This window comes from Myotis daubentonii, chromosome 3, assembly GCF_963259705.1.
Source record: "Myotis daubentonii chromosome 3, mMyoDau2.1, whole genome shotgun sequence".
Lineage (NCBI taxonomy): Eukaryota > Metazoa > Chordata > Mammalia > Chiroptera > Vespertilionidae > Myotis > Myotis daubentonii.
This window is the reverse complement of record NC_081842.1, coordinates 207235771-207262077: the sequence shown is the minus strand read 5'-3', so window position 1 is coordinate 207262077 and position 26307 is coordinate 207235771. Positions and strand designations below refer to the sequence as shown.

Genomic DNA, 26307 nt, shown 5'->3' with positions numbered 1-26307 from the left:
ATAACACTCAATAGCGATGAGACACCGCATTCCTAGTCCATCAGAGCAGGGCGGGGCTCAGACCGGCCTTGTCCAACCTTGTCATTTTATAAATAAGGAAATAAGATGTCAGTGTTACCAGAGGTTCCTGTAATCTAACTTAATTCGTTGAAGATTTGCTGAAGGAGAGAAGAGGATGGTGCCAGATCTTGGTTGAACTTCTTAGGCATGGTGGGGAGATGGTGGGAGCAGCCGAGGCAGATTTTAACCCCCCTCCCCCACCCCTCTCCCAGTGAATGGCTGCCTGGTCTATGAACCGCTTCTGTATCTAACTAAGGGCAGAAGCATGGAGATTGGTGCTTTGGAGAAAATATTTTCCTGAAAGTCCTACTCCAACCCGTTTTGACATGCCATGACCAGCCCAGGCTTGGAGAAGGCCCCGCCCCGTACTGGGGACCGTCCCCTACTGCCCTCAGGGATGCGGCACCCACGCTCTGGGGTCAGTGGCCATGTAATTGTTTCTCCAGGACACTTTGGGCAAGTTGCTTTCTGTTTCTTCCCTCTTGGGGGAGGTCAGATGATGTTGGGACAAGGAGGGCATTGTGGTGTCAACCAGCTTTAAAAGTGTCCTTAAATGGATGCGATTCTGGTACAAGCTCTGGGCACACACCCGTGGGCGTTAGGAGAAATAAGGGGATGGGTTGGTTGGGCCTTCTCTCCCAGAAGAAATCAGGAAGTTGGGTTATATTACCACTCACGTTAGGGAGGAATAAAGAAGTGAATTTCCCTGACTAGATTTTTGTATTGTTGCTAAGACAAAACAAAAACTTGGGTGGGGAGAGATTGTGAGGCTGTAAGTAGAAATGCCAGGTCTCTCCCTGGGCCCAGGAAAGTTAAACTCAGCCAGGACCCTCTGGTGCTGGAAGTGGGAACTGGGGCGGCGAAAACTGGAGCTACCTGCTCAGTGTCTTGGCCGCATGTCGCTCTTACCTTGGTTTCTCTGAGTAAGGGCTCTCTTCTCCTCCCTCAGCTGGCACGCTCAACTTCCTGGCTCCACGGGCTCCACGGGACCCAGGAGAAGCTGACCTATCATCTCTCTTCGCCAAAACTGCCTCCCCTCAGAGCCTCTTAGTTGGGCTTCTGATTGTGGAGTCAGGACACAAGTGCAGGAACGGGCTGCACCTGGTGCGATCAGCTGTGTCCGGGGAGGGCCTCCTAGACCTACAGGTGCAACAGCAGCAGGCGCTCCAGGTAACTGTGGTAAAGGTGAGAGCGTGTGCTCTCACCCTGAGGACCAAGGAGTAAAAGTGGCTTATGGCTGAAGGAAGGGGGATCATGGAATCTCCTCCTCTGGGGGTTCAGTCCCATCCACATGCCAGTCCTTTGGGAGCTCCCATGTTGGTATTGCTTAACCTCGCCCACATTTGTAGTTGATTGGACGAGGCGAGGGCCTGTGACCCCGCTGGACCCATCCCATTGGCTCTCCTGGGAGCTGCACTGCCTCAAGGCGCTTGCTAGGCAGCCCTGGGGAGGCCAGGTCCTGTTGCAAACACTGGGGGGAGGAGAAAGTGGATCTGCAGGAGGAAGAGAATGAAGCAGGTGCAGGGTGGAGACTTCAGCGACAGAAAGTGGTCTGGATTGATCCCTGATCAAATCCCTGCTTCCAGCCTTTCTGCAGCCTGGCTACCACTGGCTGTCATGAGCAAACCTTCCTCTTTTCTGTTAGTCCAGCAGCGGTGTTTTCTGTGGCCTGCAACTAGAATTCTCACTAATGCAGATACCTAATAAAATAATAATAGCAATAGCTGATGTTTATTGAATGCTTCTGTGCCCTGCGCTCTTCCAAGGGGTTTATATGGAACATCTTATTTGAACCTTTCAACAACTCTGTGTGGTAGGTATTATTATTCCCAATCACAGCTGAAGAAACTGAGGCACAGATGGGCTCACCTGCTCCAGGTCACACAGCCAGAGTTAACCTAGGCAGTCTGACCTCAGAGTCTATGACTACAGCCTTTTTGGTTGAGACTGCTGGGCGAAGGCCTGAGTCCATCCTTCACATGCTCATACCCTATCCCCCCCTGCCCCCCCGCCCCCCCACATACACACAGAAAACTGGAGGAGCTGGCAGCCAAAGTAGAGTGTTTGCCCTCTGCTCATCCTGCCCTGGACACCCACCCAGAGGTAGAGGGAGAGTCCGGAGTCCCTGGGTTTCCATGACACTGCACTTTGGGGTGGTAAACATTAAACCCATTGGTCTTCCTTTCTTTGAGTGCCCAGAGACCTCTGGAACCACCTAGGAGGAGGCTGGAAAGGGGACTGGCCCATCCTGGGGGTGCGGCAATGGCCACTCTCACCTTCCAGAAGTGCTTGCTGGGACTTGCTGAATGAGCAGCTGCGTATCCTCCCTCTCGCGCGGAGGCTGTTATGGGCCTGGGCCACGATTCTCATCCTGGCTGCCTGCTCTTGACTTGACCTCTAAGCCTCTGGTTTGTTATCTGGAGGATGCGGATCATGATAACCCCTACCCAGAGGAGAAAACGAGATAACGTATTCAGAGGACTTACAAATCTGGACAGGGTTGGGAAAAATGTTTATATATTGAGAAAAGCAGGGGCCCCCAATATGTGTCCTACGATTCCATTCTTTTAGAGTTTTTGTATGGTTTTGAAATCTGCTAAGATAAATACCAAGGTGTTCCATGGGATATCGCTACGTAATGAGCTTACAGGGTATTTTAAATTACTCTTTCTTTTCGCATTTAAACTTTCTAGCATGAACACAGATGATTTAGATATTTAAAAACATTGCACTTTACACATATAAAGTGTTTTTATTACTGTTTACCTCAAAATGCTTAGGCAAGCATAAAGCTTATAAGTGCAAGAGTGTGGGTACTTGCCCTCTGGGTTGGGGACATGGTGAGTTGCCTCCCTTTTGGAGTAGATTGAATGAGTTGTCCCCCAGCCTGTTTCCCCTGGGGGCCTGGATTGGCTTAAGCCAATCATTGTGGTGACTGGATTAGGGAGCCCATGAGGGATGGTTGGTCTATGACACTCCATTCCAATACCTGTGTTTGTTTGAGGAAACGGATTTCCATGTTTGTGACATATTATAGGTGACTTCCATATGCCACCTGGGAACCCCCACCTGGGTGCGATAGAAGAAGAGGCCAATTAACAATATCTCTCCACTCCTGCTATGGCTTTGACATGCCAAGGTCAAGGCCATCTATTACATGGATGAGCCCAAGGCCAGTTGTCAGGAGACAGATATCCCCAAGTCATGTTCTCAACACAGAGATGTGGCAAGGCCTCCATACTTGACTGGAAGCAAATAGATTAGACACCTACTAAGCCTTTAAGAACGTCGATAAAGTAACCCCCAAGCTGGCCAATATCAGCCCACCAGTGCACAAGCCTTAAAGCATCCTCCGGTCCCTGAATTTGTATCTAACAGGAAATGGGATGCTAAAGTGGTACAGCCCCCAGGGGGAGCATCTCCAAGACCCATCTCAGGTGTGTCCATCAAAGACAGGGAGATGGATGGACAGGCTGATGCACAGGCAGGGGGTGGAGGAATCTTCAGGAAGACTTTATCAGAGATGATGAAAGCTCTGTGTGTGTATGTGTGTGTGTGTGTGTGTGTGTGTGTGGAGGGAGAGGGGGAGGGATGGGAGGAGTGGAGGAGATCTTCTCTCTGCCATCCTGGGTACAGCTGAGCTCTTTTCCTACTTATTATGGACTAGAGGCCCATGGCAGGAAGATTCCTGCAAGAATAAGGCTTCCTGTGGCCGGAGTGAAGCAGAGAAGGGAGCCAAACCCGCTGAGGCAGGCTTCACTCCCACCTCTGCCACCCCGCTTGCTTCCCTCCCGTCTCCGCCGCCCTGCTTGCTTCTCCGAAGCTTCACTCCCTTCTTCAGCGCTTAGCTTCCTTCTGTGTTGTCTTCAGTCTTTGCTCCATGCCTGTGCATACAGGTTAATTTGTATGCAAATTAACCGTCATCTTTGTTGGATTAATTTGCATACTCATCTGATTGGCTGGTGGGCATAGTGGAGTGACACCAATTTGCATGTTTCTCTTTTATTAGTATAGATGGCTTCCTTCCTGCCTCCATTCTGGAAGTGCCATCTGACTGCGAAGGCTGGACCTGCCTGAATCTGCTCTGGCCTCTGGAATCCAGCCCCAGTAGAGGGCCTGGACCCTTCCACTTGGCCTGCAGCCTTCTCCAGGGCTAAGAATAGGAAGCAACATGCTCCCTCTTGGAGCTTGAAGCCTGCTCACAAGTCCCTTTAGAAATAAAGGACAAAATGGGGACATTGTTCCCTGGACAATGGGGTTTTCTCACATGGCAGCTCCCCAGGCCTATGTGAGGAGGGCTCCCTTTAATGGCAGCTGGGCTGAGGGATACCCTCTGGGCCAGGGACTGGCCAGTTCTTAGGGCCATGAGCACAGGGCTGACTGCTGGGCTGAGCCTGGGACAGGTCGGAGCTGCAGGTGTGACGACACACTCAGGGCCAGTCTATCTAAGGGAGAGGACTAAGAGAGAGACATGAGGGCTGCAGCAAGGGCGAGGCTCCAGGTGGGATAAGGACAGGGCCTGGCACAGGATTAAGGAGTAAGCCTAGAATTGGGGCTGAGCCAGGGCTGAGATGAGGCTTAGGGTTCGAGCTGTTCCTGGGAGTGCACTGCTCAGAAGCCCAGGCAGCCACATGGGCAGCCTGGGCCCTTCCCTGACTCTCTGGGTGGTCTCGGACAGGCTCTCTCTCACCCTGGATCTTCACTCCTATCTCTTTTCACCTGAATACCCTACTTAATGCCACAACCTGCCCCCTCGGCACTTCTGTTCCCCTTATGTCTGCTCTAGCTCTTTATCCATTCCCTTATTACCATCTAACTTAGCATATAATTTACGTATTTAGAATGTTTATTGTTTGTGATCTGTCTGTCCTAACAAGCAGGTCAGCTCCATGAGAACAGAGATCTTTGATTTGTTCATTTGTGTCCCCAGTTCTTAAAGCCGTGCTTGGCACAGAGCAGACACACACCAAATAGTGCTGAATGAATAAAGTTGTTAAGTCTCTCTGAGCTGAGAGCATCCTCACTTGAAAATGAGGATGACATCAGTGTTGCTGCTTCCGTGTTGTAGAGAGGAGTGAATGCAATCTCACCTGTAAAGAGCTTTGCCCAGGCAGGCAGACACCTGTGTAATGACAGCTGGTGTATGCCTCAGTCTCCTCATCTGTAAAGTGGGAATAGAAGGCCCTAGTCTGTAGGGCTGTTGTGAGGATTAGAAGGGCTAATACATACAAAGCACTTAGTCCAAGGCCTCACATGAAGTCAGTGTTCAGTATGCTGGGCAATCTATACTAATAATAGAGGAATATGCAAATTGTCCGAGACTCCATCACAGTAATGACTGAACAGCAGGCTGCGTGGGGCAACAAGGCTGGCAGGGGGGTTAATGAGGGATGACCAAACGACTAAACAGCAGGCTGTGTGGGGTGACCAGGCCGGCAGGTGGGGCAGTTTGGGGGCAACCAGGCCAGTGGGGGGGTCAGTTAGGGGTGACCAGGCAGGCAGGGAGGCAGTTAGAGGCGATCAGGCCGGCAGGCAGAGGTGATTAGGGGTGATCAGGCTGGCAGGGGGTCAGTTAGGAGTGATCAGGCAGGTAGGCAGGTGAGCAGTTAGGAGCCAGCAGTCCCAGATTAGAGAGGATGCAGGCTGGGCTGAGGGGACCCCACCCCCATACACTAATTTTGTGCACCAGGCCTCTAGTCATAATAATAAAAGGCTAATATGCAGCCGAGACTGGTTTGGCTCAGTGGATAGAGCATCGGCCTGCGGACTGAAAGGTCTTGGGTTCGATTCTGGTCAAGGGCATGTACCTGGGTTTCGGGCACATCCCCGGTGGGGGATGTGCAGGAGGCGGCTGATCGATGTTTCTCTCTCATCGATATTTCTGACTCTCTCTCTCTCTCCCTTCCTCTCTATAAAAAATCAATAAAAAATATATTAAAAAAAAAGAGGCTAATATGGAAATGGTTGTCACACCGTGACACCGTAACGACCAATCAGCAGGGACCTGAGGCCACGCCCCCCCCACCTGGTGGGGCTTGACAGAGAACCTGAGGCTGTGCCCCCCACCTAGCGGGGCTTGATGGGGGTGGGGCTGGCTGGGTCTGGGTCTCGCCCAATGGGGGTGGGGCCAGCTGGGTCTCGGTCTGACGTGATTTCGAGGCACATGTGGGTGGGCGGGGACTTGACTCTGGGTTCTGCAGTGCACCCCAGACTCTGACAGGAGGGAGATTTTCATATACATTTTACTAATTTCCTTTCATCTCTGACACTTCTATTATAGAGAAAGGACAAATAGCAATATTAAAATATTTCCTCTAATCAATTCCCTTTTAACGTGCACAAATTTTGTGCACTAGGCCACTAGTGTCATTATAATTGTAATGATATTGCCTCCGTTTTCTTAGTCCCTTCCTTTGCATCATTGATTAAGGATGAGATGGAGGTGGCTCAGTGAGTCAAAAGCTGAATCTTTTATTATGCCTGGGCTTGACAGTAAATGATCCTTCTAATCCAAGGGTCAAACAGACAAAGGGCTTCCACACCCCTCTTTTTTTTTTTTTTAATACTCACTAGAGGACATGCTTAGAGAGAGGAAGAGAGAGAGAGAGAGAGAGAGAGAGAGAAATAATATTAATGTGAGAAAGAAATACTGTATGTATCCTGACCAGGAATTGAACCCAACACCCAGGCATGTGCCCTGACTGGGGATTGAATCAACAAACCAGGAATGTGCCTTGACCAGAATCAAACTGGTAACCTTTTGGTGCACAGGATGACGCTTAACCAACTAAGCCACTCTGGCTGGGTGACCCCTCCTTTCTAAATATCCACCTAGACTTTAGGGAGTTTCTCCCCCCGCCCCCACCCCATGAGAGCTGACTCCTGCTGCTCCCTGTACACAGGCCTTCGAGTTTTCTTCTTCTCTCTCCGTCTTTCCTCCTTTATCCCTCACCACTGAGGGCCTGACCCCCCATGCTCACCATTTCAGCATTTCTCATTGTAGAAGTCTCCCCACGGGCCAGTGGAAATGAGAATTAAAAATCTGGGGCTCCCGGCCTTCTCCCCTCTAACTTAGCTTCTAATTCCCGGTGAACTTCAGGCCTTGATCAAGGCAGGGGGCACTTAATAGTTGAATGGAATAAATGAATGAGTAGGAAAAGCCCCAGCTCTGAGCCTGAGCTTAAGGTAACAAATGTCTCTGGCCTTCAGTGTCCTCATAGCTAATGGGGATTATATAGATGCCTGTCCTGTCCACCTTACAAAACTGTTGTGAGAACCAAGTGAGATCATCAGCTCTTTGAACAAAGGGAGCGTGGAGGCCAAGCAGTCCAACTTGCTCATTTTAAAAAATAAGGCGCCGGATCCCCAGAGACAAGGTGTGTGCGGTATAGACGCAGAGGAACCTAATGTAATGAACGGCTTTCTACCAGCCGTGCGGTCCTGGAATCTGGAGTCTGGGCTGGATTTAGAGATTGTCCAGTTCAACCAGCCAGAGGGGCTCTGAGCCTGGACAGGGACAGTGACTTCCTCCGCTCAGCCAAGAAGCTCAAGCACAGCTCCTACTTTCCAGCTCAGCCCTCTTTCCTGCTATGCTGACATCATCATGAGGGCTGGTGCCCTGGGGGCAGAGCCCAGCAGCAGGGTAGGAGGAGTGAGGGAGGAAAGCGGCAGGCCAGGCAGCAGACCCTGCTGCTGATAACCAATCCCTGGACTCCCACGGGGGAGGGGTCCCTAGGGGAAAATCACCTGACCCAGGGAACCCAATACTGGCCATGTGGCACAATCAGAAGTGCCCATCCCTCGTCGTTTTGGGGAGATCAGAAGTCAGAGGCAGGTGCTAGGGGCCCTTGATAGGTGGGATGGGGTCTCCCCCAACTCCCTGTAGGCTCAGCCTCTCAGCCTCTCAGCCTGGGGATTTGCTCGTGACTCACTGATGGTGACATCATCTCAAGCCTCTTGGTACCCCTAAATCCTTCCTTGAAGTTTGTGAGCGGTTGTAGAGCCCCTCCCAGATTTGGAGCTGTGGATGCTCTCACCCACCATTTCTAATGCAAAGGTGTTGTATTTCCTAAACGTTATTCATTTACCACCTCCATGGTTTTTGCCATAATAACCCAATCCATTAAATATATAAATATTTACTCAATGTTTTGAGTCACTTTTTAAAAATATAAACTTATGCCCCAAAGGAAACTTTATATCACTCCTGTAAAAAAAAAAAAAATCAATTGTGAAAAATACAAGAAGAAAGAAGAAGAAATACAAAGACTTTCTTAGTTTCTGGTGCCAGGCCCGGGTTCTAGTTCCAGTCATACTGACAAGACACTTGTGTGGTCTCTCGGGGCCTCTGTTTTCCCCTCTGTAAAATGGGGTTGTTGGGAGATAAGGGTACAAGAGGCCTGGCCCCGAGCTGCCATGGAGTAGGTAAGAGAGAGAATTCTGGGCTGGTGTTGGTTCTGCTGGTGCCTTGGCCTCGGCCTCCTGTTCTTCCTCCCTCCCCTTTTATCTAGAAATTTGGAGTTTCCTGTGCACTTTTCAACCACGGTCTCATATGACCCTCGCACCACGTGGTGAGGGAAGCCAGCGGAGATGTTGTCCACTTGTTAAGGGGCAGGCGAGTCCACAGAGATCAAGTGACTGGCCCAAGGACACCAGGGTGGAGTCTTGAACCTGGGCTGACTCCACTGCCAGGGAAGTGTGCGCTCAGGAGGCATGTCCTGCGGATCTGGCGGGATGCGGTCAGCAGGAATCCTGACTGGCCCTTCCCCCTCTAAGGAGAAAGGAGGGAATAGGCCCTGTCCAGGGAAGGTACTCCTGGCGGCACCGACCCCTCCTAGGTCTCCTTGGCTTCTCCAGCCCTGGCCAAGGGGACCGTGCAAGGGCAGGGAAGGGAAGAGGCCGGCGGTCGGGTGTGGAGTGGGAAGAAGAGGCCAAGGAAGAGAGTCAGAGACACAGGTGGACAGAGATGGAGAGAGACAGAGAGCAAAGAGACCGACAGAGACAGATGCACAGAGAGGGTCAGACAGGACAGAGGGCGCCAGAAGGACACCCACCAGGACACAGAACGAAGTCGGAGCTAAAGATACATTAGATAAGAAGGACGCAGGCGGAGAGGCGGGGAGAGGGGGAGCTGCGCCCGGCAGCCCGGAGGTGGATGGGGCCCGAGAGCTTCAGCGGCGGCGGAATCCACGGAACCGACGGCAGCGACACCCGCTTCTCTCCAACCCCGCGCAGGGCGGGAGCGGAGGAAGGGGTGCGCCCCGATCCCCGGCAGGGGGCGCCCTGGACTCGCGGCCAGACCCGCGGGCCGGGCTTGGGCCGGGGGCGGGGCGGGGGCGGGATGGGGGCGGGGAGGGCCGGGGCCTGGGCCGGGGGCGGGGTGGGTGAGGGCTGCCCCGGCAGCGCGCGGGCCCCGCGGCCGCCTTTATAAGCTCGCGGGGGTGGTGGCCGGGCAGCATCGTGCGCCCGCTTCACGCCCTCGGACCCAGCGCGCTCACCGCGCGTCACTCGTGCCAGGACAGACCCCAACCCAGGGACTCTGCGCAGGTAGGGGCTCGAAGCTGCCCGGCTCCCCGGGACCCCGAGAACTTGGTTGCTCCCCAGCCCCTCCCACATCCTCCGCTCGCCCCGGGATGGCGGCGAGGTGGGCTATCAACGGCAGGGCCGGGACCTCCGCGCCCCCAACCGCCAGCGCAGCGCCTCGGGACCCCCAGCCACTTGTCCCGCTGGGTCCTCGCGCGCATCCCAGGTCCCCGGCGGGCGCGCTGGGCGGCTGGAGGTTGGACGTGGTTCCCGCGAAGGGAGGACTGGAGGTCCCCGTCCCGGGCTCTTCTGCCTCCGGGGTCGCTCCCGGGACCTCCATCCTCGGCCCAGGCACCACCACCACCTCCCGGCCCCTCCCCCGCCCCCCACCCCGTGCCCGGGGGCTGAGCAGCCCCAATGGTGAACCCTTGGTCGGAGATCTAGAGACTCGGGCTCCAACCCCGGCGTCCTTCCCGGTGCACTCTCACGCCTCCCACCTAATAGCCCCCAGGTCCCGCCACAGCAGCCAGGGAGGGGGCTGGGCTGCCCTCGTGGGGTCTAAAGTAGTTGGGCCAGAGCTGGGGAGCAGTAGAGGGAGGGGGACGCTAGTGTCCGGAGCCGCTGGGGGAGTCGGGGTGGGCTCAGCAGCCATGGGTCAAAACTCTGGAGCCCCGGAAGCCGAGGGAGCCTGCGACCCTCCTCTGGGCGTGTGCGCAGGTGAGTGGGTGGCTCAGGGCTGGTTCCTGGGCCCAGTCTGGTAAGAAGGGTTAAATGCATAGTCAACAATGGTGGGGTGGGAGCTGAGGAAGCCCTGTCTTCCCCCACATCGTCTCTTTCTGACCCTTTCCAACAACTAATGGGGGGGGGGACCCCCGGAGGCCCAAAGACGAGTGATTCTCCTAGGGGACCGGGCAGTTGGGTCCTGGGAACAGCTCAGACTCCGCAGGGGGGCGGGGTTTCCCAGGCGGGCAGGTGTTGGCTCCCACCCCAGAGAAGATGAAGCAACGGTTTGAGTGCCTACTGTGCCCCGGACCTCCACCACCTGGCGTGCATCAGTGTTTACAGATGGGGAGAGTGAGGCTCAGAGAAGTTAAGCAGGTACACTCGTGAAGAAGTTAAGCAAATAGGCATCAGGATTTGAACCCAGACTAACCCTACAACCTTAGCTTCCTACTTCCCACTCTAACAGTGGTGATTCCTCCTTCTGGCCCTTCCAGGGCTCAGTCCTGCCTCCCACCACCCTCCAGACCCGCCCTCTTCAAATCTAGTCCTCCCCATCCCACCCCCTCGACTCCATGCCCCTGCCCTTGTCCCTCTGCCTCCCTTTTCCTTCCTGAACTCCATGCCTCTGAATTCCGTAAGATGAGGCCCCTGGACACAGCTTCCCAACTTCCCAGCCCCTGGACTGAGACAGGCTTGGGTCCATGGCCCCACCTGTCAAATGGGTGGCTGCCTCTCCCGTGAGACTATTGTGAGGAATAAAACCGAGCTGAGGCCAGGAACAAAATTTAACAGCCCTGTTCTGCTGGGTAAATCAAGCAGTAAATCAAGCAGACAAAAGCCCGGACATTCAGACATTTGCATAACAAACTTTTTTTCAGCCTTTGAAATAGATGTTATAGAATTGGAATCAAGCGATTCACAAGGAAAGGGATTTTGGTCCCCACGAATAGACAAGGCAATCTAGCTGTGTGACCTGGAAGGAGTTCTGTTCCCTGTCATGCCTTGGTCGTCTCCTTCAGGCTGAGGAGATGGACGAATAGTACCTACTGTTGGTGAGGTCTAGCTTAATGTATGCCAAGTGGTTAGCCAGTGTCTGTGCTTAAGAAAATATTGGCTATCATCAGCTCTAATCTTGGCAGAAAACGCCATGCTGAGCCTGGGTATATGGTTATGTCACTGACCCTGAGCCCTGGAAACCCATCAGCCACCTCCATGGAGGTTCTTGCCCATTCCCTGGTGGGCTGCACTGTAGGGTGGCCTGGCGCCTTCCTTGCCCACACTCCGATGCCTACCATCCTAAACACAGCCTTGGCCAGGAGCCTGGGCTCTGTGCCTGAGGCTATTATGGGGGGGGGGTGGGGCTGTGCCCTCCGCCTGTTCCTGTGCCTCCAAGTGTCCCAGCTTGGAAATGGGGTGGACTTAAACTCAAGCCCTGCATGTTCTCTGGCTTACACACCCGGCATTCCCTGCAAGCTAGAGTAGTCCTGACTCTACCGCTGAAAAAGCAGGTCTTGGAGAGGAGAAACGACTTGTCCAGGACACACGTGCTACCTGGGGGAGCTGGGGCTGGATGGAGCCCAGGTGTCTAGAATTCCAAGTCTAGCGATCTCCGTGTTGCACCCATCTCTGGGGGTGAGGCCTCTTAATCCAGGGGTAGGATCCAGCAGCATAGCCTCGAGTTCTCACCTTGAAATAGAGACTGGAGCTATTAATACAAACTCCAGCGCTCCATGAGAACATTGCAGGGAGAGTGAGCAAGCTGGGCTGGGAACCAGCGCTCAGAAATCTCGCCGTGGCCACAGGAATGCTGACTCAGCGCCCCAGCACAGGCTGGAGCTGGGTATGTTTGTGTGTGTTTTTTTCTTTTTCCTTCTAGAGATGTCCCCGCTTTGAGAGGGCAGCTAGGGGCAGTAGATTGGAGGTTCATTCCCAGCACTGCTCTGTGCCCCTGCACCAGTCACGTTCCGTTTCTGAGCCTCAGATGGAGGAAACCATATGTAATGTGGGTTAATAACATGTACTTTGAAGCATTGCTATGAGGGGTCAGCAAGATCATGAATGGTTTTCAGCACCGGGCTGAGCCTGTGTTAGTGACTGTTATTGAGAAGTTATTCCTTGTGGGGCAGTGTCAGCAGCGTTTTCCTTCACACACAGGTGATCCTGGAGGCCGGAGGGAAGGCCCTGCTAAGGTTACAGAGGCCGGGAGATAGCATGGGGGCAGCACCTTGGGTTCCACTCCTAGCTGTGTGACCTGAGGCAAGTCACTTTGCCTCTCTGTTCGGTTCCTATGAGGCTCTCAGCAATGTCTAAAGGATGCCCAGTGTCCAAAGAACATTCAAGAATAGTTTCCATATTTTTCTACCACCCCCCAGCATTTCATAATTGCTCCCAGAAAAACTTCATACTTAAAGTTTTCCATGCTGAAATTCTCAACCTCACTGTGGCCTGAAATCAATTGTTTGCATTTAATTTGACTTCTCAAATTAAGGGGTAAAATTTGAGATGAGGGTAGGGGGTGGAGGAGGAGATGAGGAAATTGAAGTTAAACCAGATGTGTTTTTGTTTAACTGTAGGCTGGTGGTTAAACTGCCCAAGTATTACCATCGTTCCTTCTGAATTCCAGTAACCAGGAGTCGGGTTTCACTAAAAATTGTAGTGTTCCTTCCTGCTCGTGTGGACTTGCCTTCCCCATTATTATTATTATTACTATTTTATGTTCATCTGAGGCCATGGCGGGCCAGAAAGGAGACCTCACAAATGCCTAGAATTTCAGAACTGGGAGGCATTTAGAGGCTGGCTCTGCCAACTGGCTGCTTTGCAGACCTGGGAGACTGAGGCCCCCGAAGGGGAGGAGGCGTGCCCAGGGCCACCAGCTGCCTAGGGCAGAGTTGGACTATGAAGTCAGTCTCCCAGCTCTTGGCGCCACGACCTTCCCTAAAGTAACCACTGTCTTGAGTTGGGTGTGTATCCTGCCCGTAGCACCTCCTTCATGTACCTGGTTTTATGTTTATTTTTGAAAAGAAAGAATTGTTCAAGGGAGGATACAGAGTGTATACGTTGGTAGAGAAAGATCTTCAGCTCAGAAGAGTAGAGTTTAAGTCCTTGACCTGTTGATGCGCTACCTGTGTGACCTCGGGCTAGTCATTTCCTCTCTCTGATCCTCAGCTTCCGCATTTGTAAACCTGGATGCCTGAGGAGTAGGAGTCGGGGGATGAGACGTACCTAAGGCTTGAAATGGGTCTAATTTAATCAACTGGTCCTCAAACATTTACGGCCTACGTTATGGCAGGTCAGTCACAAACTGCCTCCCTCCAGTGGCAAGAGACAGGTGTGGTGGATGGTTGACCCACAGTGGGCCTCATCGCTGCCCACCACCAGGGCTAGAACTCATTAGCAACTGCTCTGTCCACTTTACCGCAGTCCCCACCACTCCCTCCAGCCCACTTGTCTCTTTGACTTTAGCTACCTGCCTTCCAAGCTTGCAGTTTCTGAGCTGAGTGTGCGAGGCCATGGAAGGAGGACTCAAATCTCATCTGAATGACTGCATGAAGCTTGGGCCAGCACTCAGGGACTCAGGATGGGAATGTGGGATGTGTGGAGGTCAGTCCTTCTTCTGTGGCCTGGCAATCTCTGACATGTTGGCCAAGTGGAGGGAGCTTTCTTCCTGTTTTGGGGGGGGGGGTCCCCAGGAATAGTACATAGGATCCAGAGATTTGGCGGGTGACAGAGCACCAGCCTGTTGGGGCTCAGAGAGCAGTCTGGGGCCTACCCCTAGGGGTCAGGCAGTGCTGGCTGCTTCAGGCCTGAGGGAAGGGACTCCCTTGACATCTGCCATCTTACCTAATACTCCCAAAGAACCTAGTCATTGGTCACCACTTCACAGACAAGAAACACCACCTTGTACTCTGAGTCACAGCTCCCTGTTCCACTCCCTCCGCTGGGAGCAGAGACCAGGTGCTGACGGCAGGCCCCATGGTTGCAGCACAGATCTCCGACCAAGCTCCAGGGCAACTGCTTAGATGGGAGAGTCTAGAGGGGCTCCACAAACTGCTCTGGGGGTACAAGATGAGCAAGGGGAGCTCAGATTCCTGATAGTAACCACGATCCTAGAGCCTGCAGAGTCAGAGATGTGCCTGCCCGTGTGGGAAGCAGCATTTTGTAAGGACCGCTGGGCACCAGGCACCAACATTTTCTTTGATCCTCACCTACCTCACTGCCTGCTGTTTTAGTTGAGGAGACTGAGACTCAGGGCAGACACCTTGGGTGTCAACCCCTCCTCCAGGTGCCTCTGGCACCCTGTCCTGATCCAGGGAAGGGAGGAGAGCAGAGGGGAGGCTGGGAGAACCTTTAAAAGGCCCTACCATGTGAGTTCCGGTTAAGGCAAGCGCTTGCCTTTGCTGATCCACCTTTTCTTTGTCTACAAGACAACGGGGTGGGTACCCTCTCAGACCCCAGGCTGAGGCTCTCAGGTCTCTGTCCCATCATCCCCCTGGCCTCATGGTTGGCCGCCACTGGATTGTATCAGACTTGGCCTTTCTCTATCATTTGTCTCTTTCTCCTTCCACCTGTTTCCGCTTTGACTTACCTGCCTCTTAATATATGGAGTTAGTAACTTATTCATCTGCCACCATGCTGGGTAAAAAGTGACTCGGCTCATTCTGGCCCCCTCCCCTCCCTCACTCCTGCGTGGCCTCCTATACCTGCTCTGTTTCTCTGCTCCCCCCTCCCACCGACACACCACTGCTCACCTTGCCATGTCGGGCGTGGTGTTCAGTGCCTCGCCTGGAATGGCCTAGTCTTAGAGCAGACCTGTGCGCAAGTGCTGTTATCCCCACGTTACAGACGAGGAAACAGGCCCTAAGTCAGCCGGGAAGCGGAAACCTACCCATTAGTCCCCAACCATTGCCCACGCACCCCTTCAAGGCTGCTTCCTTCTCCACCAGCCAGCTTCCTAGAAGGACCCAGTTCCTTCTCTATTTTGAAGCCATAAAATATAGCACTTCCTGTTTCAGCTTCAGTTATCAAGATGTCGAAGATAACCAGAGTTCCCCTCGGCAGCGGGCCCAAGCCCTTGCCTGGATCACCTGAGTGTGTTTTGGTGAAAATGCTGTGTTTTAGTTTTTCCTCTTCACTTAATCCTTATGATTAACGTTTAAGGTCTTGCTCAGTGTCAGGCACTGAGCCCATCTCTGTGAATGGCCTTCGTGTATTTAACTTGTTATCCTCTCCATTTTACAGAAGAGGAAACTGAGGCTCAGAGGAGCTGAGTAACTTTCTCAAAGTCACACAGCTGGGAAGTGGAGATGCTTTCTTGCTCAATCAGATTGGCAACTGGATTCAAATTTTTTATGTTTTGCCGGGGTCTAACCCCAGCAGGTCCAGGGGTCCCCAAAGGTGTGGACGGAGTTGGCGAAGAAGGAAGGACACGGAGACAGCGTTCAGTTGATCAGCAGCCTAGCCAGGATCTCTAGCCAGGATCTCCAGCCAAGTTCTGGTCTGGATCTCCAGCGAAGTTCTGGTTCAGGATCTCCAGCCAGGTTCTGTGTCCATGTTCTCTTGCTAGGTTCTCCAGGTTCTCCAGCCAGGTTCTGTAGCCATGTTCCCTCGCTAGGTTCTCCAGCCAGGTTCTGTCCAGGTTCTCCAGCCAGGTTCAGTCACCAGGTTCTAGCCAGGTTCTCTTGCCAATTTCTGTAGTCAGGTTCAGTCCAGGATCTTTTGCCATGTTCTCTCCAGCAAAGTCCTTCTGTCTCTAGAGAATGTTCTGTGTAGGTTCTGTGCCTAGGTTCTATCTCTCTTGGTTCTGTCTTATAAGTTCTGTGTTCTAAGTTCTGTGTCTTTCTGTCTTGTTACAACTGTATTTATACCAGTTGATTCAATCCTATCAATCTCTATTCCAAAGGTTAGGGCGTTTCTTATCTCCATTCCAGGGAGTAAAGATTATGTAGCTTAAGCATGATTGTTCGTAGTTAAAGTGGTTAATTACCCGCCTGGCACTTAGTTGAGGGGTTTTATTCCCTCCCTAACTTCAGGGGAAAATCCCTACCTGGGGAAACAACCTTTCTCAGAGAGGAGACCTTGGTTAAAACACATAGTGCCAAGAAGGTGAGCAAACACTTTAAGAACAGAATGCCATATATGCCAGGTCCTTTGAAACAGCGAGGATGGACCGGCTCCCGGCATCGTTTGGAGATAAGCCCTCGGGGAACTGCGGTGTATACATTTGTTTTCAGTAGAACCATCCATCTGTCCTTGGGGTTTGCAAAGTGATGTGGGTGGGAGGCCTCAGAGGGAGGGACCAAGCATAGCAACTCCTGATTGGGCAGAAGCATCTGTTCTCCCAGTTGGTCTGGGCCTGGACACCTGTTTTCATCAAGAAAAGGAAATAAGAGTCTTAGCAGGAAGCGCCCTTAGGAACCCAGAGGGACTTGGGTTTGAATCTGCCATTTCAAGCTGTGTGATCGCAGGCAAGTCCTTTCCCCCTTCTGGCTTTCGGTTACCCTCCCTGACCACCACGGCTTGCACCGAGGGAGGGAAGGCCTTAGGGCTTTTCTAGTTCATGTGTGGCAAATAGTTGGCATGCATGCTGCCACTCCCCTGTCCTACACTCATGGTAGACATCACTAATCAACCACTGCTGTTTTTTCTTCTAAACCTCAAATTCCTTCTAAATGCAGTCCTCCAGGCAGCCCCTATCAACTCCTTAGGGTTGGCACGTAAGATTGAAGGACATCCCAGGACCAAATTAGATTTAATTATTGTGCGGACAGGGTGGAAGAGGGACAGGCCCAGGGTGGCACCCAGGGTCAGTGTCACTGTGCTTCGGAGTCTTCTTTTCCTTCGTCTTGTCTGGGAGAGCAGGAGGAACCCAGAGAGACTGCCCAGATCCCACCCCTGGTGGGGGGTGGGGACCTCTCATGGGGCTCAGAGCTGTGCTCAAGGTCAGTCCTCAAGGTTTCCAGGCTGGTCACAACCCAGGCTGAAAGTAAGAGTGAAAGGAGGAGGCTGGTTTCAGATGGTCCTGCAGAACTTGCCCCCCCCCCCCACCAATAATAATAGCAGTATCCTATCAACAGTAATAATAACATTACTAATAAGAGCTATTAACATTTACCAAATATTTATTAGGCACCCAGCGACTCTGCTAAATACTTTCTATGCATTCATACTTCTCTCTCTCTCTCTCTCTCTCTCTCTCTCTCTCTCTCTCTCTTGTAAATCCTCACCCAAGGATATTTTTCCATTGATTTTTAGGGAGAGTGAAAGAGAGAGGGAAAGACAGAGAAACATCGATGTGAGAGAAACACATCGATTGGTTGCCTCCTGAATGAGCCCTGACCAGGGTCCGGGCCAGGGAGGAGCCTGCAACTGAGGTACATGCCCTTGACTAGGAATCAAACCTGGGACCCTTTGGTCCCCAGGCTGACGCTCTATCCACTGAGCCAAACCGGCTAGGACTATGCATTCACACTTTTGATCCCTAGCACAGCCCATTTTTTGAGTGAAGAAAATGACTCAGGTGAGGTAACTCACCTAAATTGCTCCAGCTGAGGAACCAGTGGAGCCACTGAGGTTTGAATTCACATCTTTCTAACTCTGAAGCCACTCCCCGCCTTACCCTCTCCCCCCGCCCCCTCCCCAGCCCCCCAGCTCGGTGTGGGGACTGCCGAACTCTGTCCTTGCTCCTCCTCAGCTCGCCATCATCATCCCTCACTCACGACCGTGGCACTGACTTGCCTGTGGGAAGTGGTGCTCTTCCACGCGGACCTCCCGTAGACACGAGGGTAGCACAGCCAAGGCCTCTCCGTCTTGCACGTTAGAAAAATGGTGATCCTTCCGCCAGAGAATTCAGTGTCCTACCTGTTCCCTGCACCTTTGCTGAGCAGATGGCCCAGGGGAGCCCAGGGTGGGTTGTTGGGGCTGATGTGGGGTTGGACTTGGGCCCCCATCCCAGATGGACCAATTCTAGTTCCTGTTTTAACCAGCCATGCGGCCCTGGGTGAGTTACTCTAATACTCCCAGCCTCAGTTTCCAGGCGCCTATCACGCTGTTCTGTTTCTAAAGCGATTTCTTATTCATGAACCCCCGACTCCTTCAGGCAGCCCTGCCGGGAGCCGGTCCATGCTTGCTGTTTCAAGGGACCTGGCATATATGGCATACTGTTCTTAAAATGTTTGCTCACCTTCTTGGCACTATGTGTTTTAACCAAGGTCTCCTCTCTGAGAAAGGTTGTTTCCCCAGGTAGGGATTTTCCCCTGAAGTTAGGGAGGGAATAAAACCCCTCAACTAAGTGCCAGGCGGGTAATTAATCATTTTAACTATGAACAATCATGCTTAAGCTACATAACCTTTACTCCCTGGAATGGAGATAAGAAACGCCCTAACCTTTGGAATAGAGATTGATAGGATTGGAATCAACTGGTATAAATATAGATGTAACAAGACAGAACTTAGAACACAGAACTTAGGAGACAGGACTTAGAAGACAGGACCAAGAGAGACCGAACCTAGGCACAGAACCTACACAGAACGTTCTCTAGAGACAGAAGGACTTTGCTGGAGAGAACATGGCAAAAGATCCTGGACTGAACCTGACTACAGAAATTGGCAAGAGAACCTGACTAGAACCTGGTGACTGAACCTGGCTGGAGAACCTGTACAGAACCTGGCTGGAGATCCTAAGCAGAACCTCTCTGGAGATCCAGACCAGAACTTGGCTGGAGATCCTGGCTGTAGATCCTGGCTAGGCTGCTGATCAACTGAACACTGTCTCCGTGTCATTCCTTCTCCGCCGACTCCGTCTACGCCTTTGGGAACCCCTGGACCTGCTGGGGTTGGACCCCGGCACAGCCCCGTGAAGTATTCTCTTCCTTTTGCAAAAGGGGATGTTGAGGCTAAGATCGTTCTTAATGTGTCCCAGCCTGTCCCATCTTTGCCTTTGCACCTGCCCGAACGGCCAATTGGCATCACGGCTGCTTCTCTCGATCTTGCTGAGAAATCTCGAGTCCTTTGTAATCTGATTATCCACATAGTGCCTGGCTCGGAGTATGAGTTCCTGAAGGGCAGGAAGCCCGTCTGAGTCATTCGTGAATTCCATGTCTCACCAGGTCACACGAGTGTGAGTGAGTGAAAGGCTGCCACCCCTGGCAGGGGTTTCTGCGCCCAGCAGGGCTTGGTTTCTGGGGGGAAGCCTGTGAAGGCTGTCCTGCTGGCTTGACACCTGAGCCACCCCAGGCTGCCCCTCCCAGATCTCCACTGTGTCTTCCTCTCCCATTCATGACACGAGCTCACGAACTGTTTCTTGGTGATTGGCAGCAGGACAAGCCAGTTTTCCTATTGACGGCTCAGGCCCTTTGTCGGTGTGGATTCCCCCAGTGTCATACCTCAGACCAGTCTTTGTTCATTTTCTTCACAAATGTACCCCCAGCACCTAACCTCAATTTCTTTAATAATAATGATGATGATGGCCGAAACCGGTTTGGCTCAGTGGATAGAGCGTCAGCCTGCGGACTGAGAGGTCCCAGGTTCGATTCCGGTCAAGGGCATGTACCTGGGTTGCGGGCACATCCCCAGTGGGAGATGTGCGGGAGGCAGCTGATCGATGTTTCTCTCTCATCGATGTTTCTAACTCTCTCTCTCTCTCCCTTCCTCTCTGTAAAAAATCAATAAAATATATATTAAAAAAAAAAAGAATGATGATGATAATGATAACGATGATAATAATAATAGCAATGGCTGTACATGGAGTAACACATCTATATATACCAATGCTTCTTGGTGCATAGTATGCACTTAATACACATTTGGTGAATGAATGACCACTTGCACATCACACCCTGCAGCTGGGGCCCAGATGAAGGCTCCCAGAAAGTGAAACCAATCTGTCAGCTTGCCCCTGTCTGGGGCAGCCCTGACTTGTGTCAGCTCCCTAGTTCCTTGGCACTGCCCAGTCACATGGACTAGCACCCCAGTTTGGAGGGAGATACTGCTGCAATCTGTAGTATCTAGAGCCAGAAATGGGGCTCAGGGTGGTTGAGTCACCTGCCCGGGGTTGCAGAACTGGTGGGTAGTGGCGCTGGGATTTGAATCCAGAGCCTGGAGTCTTTCCCCTTTTGCCTCTGGTGAGGGAGGACGTGTCTGTGTTGGGGATATCTGGTCTAGACCATCTTAATTTGTTTAGTACAGTAAGCGTTATCATTCACGGGATGCCTATATGGGGCCTGCTAAGTAAGTGTTTTCCACACCCTTTGATAGTTGGTCCTCTTAACCTCCCACAGGTCAGGTACTGGAATCCCTGTTTTTTGTTTGTTTTTAAAATATATTTTATTGGTTTTTTTACAGAGAGGAAGGGAGAGGGATAGAGAGTTAGAAACATGGATGAGAGAGAAACATCGATCAGCTGCCTCCTGCACACTCCCTACTGGGGATGTGCCCACAACCAAGGTACAAGCCCTTGACCGGAATTGAACCTGGGACCCTTGAGGCCACAGGCCAGCGCTCTATCCACTAAGCCAAACCTGTTAGGACTGGAATCCCTGTTTTTTACAGGTGAGTAGAAGCACAGAGAAGGGAAGGGACTTGCCCAAGGTCATGCAGTTCATAACTGGCAAAGCTGGAATTTGAACCTGGGCAGCCTGGCTCCAGAGTGTGGGCTTGCAATCACTTAATTAGATAAATCTCTGCAGGCCAGATGGTTAAACTCTTCTTGAACCTGATGGTTTCCCGGAGCCCAACTCGGGGAGGGGATAGGAGGCAGCAATGGACTTCGTGACACTTCCTGCTCCCTGAGCTGAGAAGTGCAGAGTTTATCTGTCCCCTGCACGATTCCTGGGGTAAGGGAGAGATGGAGGTAGGGAGCCCAGTGGGGCAGTCCTGGTGTCTCCAGGACCAGGGTCAGGGGAAGGCCAGAGCAATTAGCCTGGCTGAAGCCGCTGCTCACTCAGAAACCTCAGTGGTGGATGGGCCCCAGCCTCAGTCCAGGACTCTGGCCCCGCGCCTGCCCCTCCTGGGTTCTATCTCAAGCTTCCAGTGTCTTCTTGGGGTGGAAAAATTTCAACACCCTGGCTTGTGTGACAACTTTGCTCTGAAATTTCCTCCTTGCGCGCCCAAGTTCCTGGGCTGGCCTGCCTGCCTCACCTCCCCTTTTAGGAGGAGTATCCTTCCTTTTCCTGTTGAGTAGCTACATGATTTGAATAATCCGGTTTTTCCCGACTGGCCCCTGGCCAGGCAGTGCTCAGCTGTGTGAAGCCTCTAGCTGGGGCTCCAAGGCAGGCCTGTCAACCTCCTTGTCCCATCAGCGAGGGCAAAATATGGGGAGAACACCTGTCCTTGTTCGCTTTGTTGTGCCAGATGATTCCTGTGACAAAGGACAGCACTGGCCTCAGGCTTTGTCCCCTCACTGCCTGGAAGTAGCTCCTGGTGGGAGAAGAAAGGGGTTTCCCCTGTTCTAGGAAGTCCCTGTGGGAGTGGCCTTTCTTGTCTGCTCAGTGGGTGCTGGTTTCTTGGCACCTGTCCAGGTGGAGAAGGAGAAAGCCGAGTCAGGAAGGGGGGAGGTGAGTACAGGAGCACGTTCGTTCGTTCATTCATTCATTCATTCAACAAACGTTTCCTTAGCCCAATGCCAGCTAGGCTCAGGGCTTGGTGCTGGAATTCACAGATGGATCTGGTCCCGTTTTTGCTTTCAAAGAGCATCAGTGTGTGGGGAGATGCCTGTGTGAACAGACCCAGACAGGGTCCCAGGTGGTGAAGGGTAAAGGGAAATGCAAGAGCCGCGGGAGCAGAGGAGGCCACCTAGCCGTGCCATGGGCAGAATGACCACAAAGGATTTCTGGAGGAGGCAGCATTCAGTCTTGTTTGTTTGCTTTTTCTCCAACGAGTATTGACTGAGCATCTTCTAGCTGATGTGGTTCCAGGTGCTGGGGGTGCAGCCGTGAGCTGCAGTCTTTCCTCCTGGAGCTCCATTGCACTGGAAGAGATAGACCATCAAGCCCTTAACTTCAGGTGGTGCTGAGCGCTGGAAGAAGATACATTGGCTTGGGCAACAGTGAGGGGCTGGGGTGCGGTGGGGCTTCTTCACGCGGCGTGGGCAGGACGGGCTCGGAGAACGTGGCCTTTGAACTGGGAAATGAGAGGAAGTGAGCCAAGCAAGTGTTCCTGGCAAGAGAACAGCCAGTGCAGAAATCCCGGGGGATGAGCAGGGGCACAGAAGATCTGGGCGGTGCCGGGGCCAGAAGATGATGTCAGAAAGATGCGCAGGACCCCGAGCTTGTAGACATCCGCTGGGCTCTGGAAGAATGAGCAGGGGCCAGGAGAAGTAAGGGCTAGGGTGACCTCCCGATTGTTGAATGGCCCCTTTAAAAACGGTTTGAATAGGAATGGTCTTTGGGGCTTGACACTCGCCCTCCCCTCCCCAGGGACAGACCGGGTAGCTGAGCCCAGAAAGAAGTGACGCCTCCCAAGGTCACAATGGGAGGTGATGGGACTGGATCTAGGTCCCCTGCCACCAACCAACTTCTCGCCAAGATGCCCTCACAGCCTCCCTGACTTAAGGCTGACATTTATTCAATCACTGTTTGCCAAGCGTTACATACCTCGCCTAGTTTGACAGGAGGAAGGTGAGACTCGGGCCTGGTGAAGGGTCGTCGTTCAGAGCAGGTTCTTTAGGATTGATCGTGGCCAACTTTACTCTGAAAATGGGGCTAGCACTACCGTAGTCCCTCTTTACCCACGGGGAACACGGTTCAAGACCCCAGGGCATGCCTGGAACTGTGGATGGACCGGACACCTATGATCACATTTATTTTATAAAATGGGCACAGTAAGAGATTACCTACAGTAGCTAATAATGGAGTAGAACAATATTAGCAATGTACTTAATACATGTTACGTGAATGGGGTCTCTCTCTCTCCCTCTCTCTCTCTCTCTCAAAATGCCTTATTGTACTGTACTCATCTTTTCATTAAAGGAAGCACTCTACGGCTGTTCTTGGGCAAATTCGAATTGCCAGCATCACTACTTAGCGCTCTATGAAGTAAAAGCAGGGTTGTTTGAACAAAGCGCGGCGATACCGCTCTAGGCCATCTGATAACTGAGATGGCTACTAAGAGACCACTGGGCGGGTGGCATCTACTACGTGGATACTCTGAACAAAGGATGATTCATGTTCTGGGCAGGCTGGAGCGGGACAGCGAGAGATTTCTTCACGCTACTCAGGATGGTGCACAATTTAAAACGTATGAATTGTTTATTTCTGGAATTTTCCATTTAATATTTTCGGACTGTGGATGACTGCAGGTAACTGAAACCTTGGAGGACAAAGCCACGGTGACGGGGGACTACTGAATGCTTCTGGCTTGAAAGATTGTTGAGGCCCTAACCGGCTTGGCTCAGTGGATAGAGCATCAGTCTGCGGACTGAAAGGTCCCAGGTTCGATTCCAGTCAAGGGCATGTACCTTGGTTGCGGGCACATCCCCAGTGGGGAGTGTGCAGGAGGCAACTGATCGATGTTTCTAGCTCAAGATGTTTCTAGCTCATCGATGTTTCTAACTCTCTCTCCCTCTCCCTCTCCCTTCCTCTCTGTTAAAAAATCAATAAAATATTTTTAAAAAATTGTTGAGGATTCAGTGAGCTATAATGCATGTCAACAACTTTCCATAGTGCTTGGCAAAATGTGAATATTTATTGAGCATTTTTGTTTTCATTTAAATTATTTTATGGACCCTGGGGCCTATAGAAGGATTACGCATGATCCTTGTTTCAAGCACTCACATCATTGGTCCATAATGGCCCTCTTGTCTATTAAAAATAAATTTAGCCAGAACCGGTTTGGCTCAGTGGATAGAACGTCGGCCTGTCGACTGAAAGGTCCCAGGTTCGATTCCGGTCAAGGGCATGTACTTTGGTTGCGGGCACATCCCCAGTGGGGGGCGTGCAGGAGGCAGCTGATCGATGTTTCTCTCTCATCGATGTTTCTGGCTCTCTATCCCTCTCCCATCCTCTCTGTAAAAAATCAATAAAATGTATTTAAAATAAATAAATAAATAAATAAATAAATAAATAAATAAATAAATTTAAAATACCTGTGAACTGTTATCCAGTACCAGGGCTAGAATGTTGACAGTAATTGACATCGTCCTTTGGACTCCTTCAGCCCTCTCCCAGCCACCCTCCTTCCTGTGGGGTAACCACTATCCTGAATCGGGGGTTTCTCTTTTCTTGCCTTTTAAAATTATTTTTATTAATATTTTTATTAGTATTATTATTATTAAATATATATGTTTCATATATTGGTATCTGGAGTTTCTCATTCCCTTTGCCTTTTTTTGTTTACTTATTTTTTAAAATATATATTTTTATTATTTCAGAGAGGAAGGGAGAGGGAGAGAGATAGAAACATCAATGATGAGAATCATTGATTGGCTGCCTCCTGCACACCCCCTACTGGGGATCGAGCCAGCCACCCGGGCATGTGCCCTGACCAGGAATCGAACCGTGACCTCCTGATTCATAGGTTAAGCCACGCCAGCAGGGCCCCTTTGCCTTTTTTGATTAGTACTTACCTGTCTCAGAATTTTGAGACCCATTAGAACAAAGTTTAATGAGAAAAAAAAATCATGTAGGTGAAAAAATACATCTATATGGAAGGTGGTCATGCACAATCTCCTGAGACATTTTTTGTTCATTCAGTCTTGTATTGCTGAGATTCATCCATACTGTTGTATTCCACTGGGCAACTGCCACAAGTTTTATTTATGCGATTTCTTGTTAATGGCATTTGGGTTATTTTCAAGTTTTTCCTAGTGTGGAAAAGCACCTATGAATATCCATGTACATGCTTTCTAATGGATGAATTTAGAGATTTTCTCTTGATATATACCTATGGGTGGAATTATTAGGTCATAGGGTCTATGAACATTTGTTCAGTATTAACAAGATAGGAGCAAAATGTTTTCCATGATGATCGTATCTGTTTACATTCCCACTAGTAATATATGAGACGTCCTCATGGTCTGCATCTTCTGCAATATACAGTATTATTGGACTTCTTAATTTTTTCCAACCAGATAAGTATAAGGATTTCTCATTGTGGACTTGATTTGCAATTCCCTGATTACCAGTGAGGCTGGTTTGTATGAGTACATGTGTGAGTTCTCTAGTGGGAATGTCTTTTGCCCCTTTTTCTATTTGTCCCCCCACCTTTTTTGGGGGGGGGCCTTTTCTTATTAATTTGTAATAGTTCTTTATATTCCTGAGTCTCATCATGTTTTGGAAATGGAAATTCTAAAATTTAATACAGTGTAATTTAACAGTTAGTGCTTTGGGGTCTTGTTTAAGAAAGTGTGCCTCATCCCAAGGTCAAAAAGCTATTCACCTACAGTTTCTACTAAATGTTTTAATGTGTGTGTGTGTGTGTGTGTGTGTGTGTGTGTGTGTGTGTGTGTGTGTGTTAGGTTTTTTCCCCTTCACATTTAAGACCTTGATCCATCTAGTATAAGATAGAGATCCAATTCAATTTTTTTTTCTGTCTAGATTCCCATTTTTTCTTATGTTTCCCAGTTGTCTTTGTTGCTGATGTATAGAAATGCAGTAGATGTTTTTGCATTTTGATATTATCAAACTAACTTGCTCAACTCTTTTTCCAATCATCTGTCTGTAGATTCTATGTAGACAATCAGTTACAAATAATGATAGTTTTTTTGTGTTTTTAATCTTTATGCTTTTAATCTTTTTTCTTATGTTATTGCACTGTCTAGGACTGGCAGTACAATCTTACATAAAAATAGTGGTACGAAGTATCTTTGCCTTGATTTTTATTTTAGAGAGAATGTTCTAAAGCAGCGGCTCTCAACCTGTGGGTCGCGACCCCTTTGGGGGTCGAAGGACCCTTTCACAGGGGTCGCCTAAGACCATCGGAAAACACATATATAATTACATATTGTTTTTGTGATTAATCACTATGCTTTAATTATGTTCAATTTGTAACAATGAAATTGGGGGTCACCAC

General features: G+C 51.0%; 1 protein-coding gene across 1 annotated transcript in view; it reads left to right on the top strand.

Moving 5' to 3' along the window:
• The first annotated feature begins 9444 nt into the window (after positions 1-9444).
• Positions 9445-26307, top strand: part of ALPL (alkaline phosphatase, biomineralization associated) — a 57428-nt gene continuing 40565 nt past the window's right edge. Inside the window, exon 1 of the mRNA XM_059690908.1 lies at positions 9445-9606. The gene's annotated coding sequence lies outside the window, so the exon portion shown is untranslated. The remainder of the gene's footprint in view (positions 9607-26307) is intronic.